Raw genomic sequence first — 596 nt, forward strand, 5'->3', positions numbered from 1 at the left:
GGCCCGCGGGGGGACGAAGCTGCGCGGCGGGTGGGAGGGATCAGCCGCAAGATGGCGGCGGCCGGGCCCCTCAGCAGCGGAGGCCCCTCGGCCGCCGGGCGAAGCGGGCAGGAGGGCGGCCGGGCCGGGCCCTACCCCCGCCGCGTCCTTTACCCGAAGGGCTTCTCCCGCTTTTGGGAGCCGCCTTCCCTTGGGGAGCGGAACAAGCCCCTGCAGCCTCCGGCTTCTCCCCCGGGGGCGGACCGAGCTCCCCGCCGCCACCTGCCCTCAGACCAGGCCCCGGTTTGGCGGCGAGGCGCTGCCTCCCCGCGGGGCTGCGGAAGTTCGGGGCAGAGCCACCGCTCGCAGATATGAGGCAAAACACAGCCCCCGACTTCGGTGGGGGCCGGTGCGGGGCTCACCGGCATTTATCTGCCCGAGCCAGGGCTGCCGCCCGCAGCTCGGCGTGGGCCGATAGCGGGGCTGGCTCCCGGCCTTCCCACCCGGTGCGAGGGCAGCCCCGGTCCCTGACCTGTCTACGCCAATTTCGACTTTTTTTAGCAGTTCAGAGAGCTCAGAAACAAAACCTCACGTTTTTCACATAGCATCGGTTCCCC

This window comes from Calidris pugnax, unplaced genomic scaffold, assembly GCF_001431845.1.
Source record: "Calidris pugnax isolate Ruff unplaced genomic scaffold, ASM143184v1 scaffold103, whole genome shotgun sequence".
In the NCBI taxonomy this organism is placed as follows: Eukaryota; Metazoa; Chordata; class Aves; order Charadriiformes; family Scolopacidae; genus Calidris; species Calidris pugnax.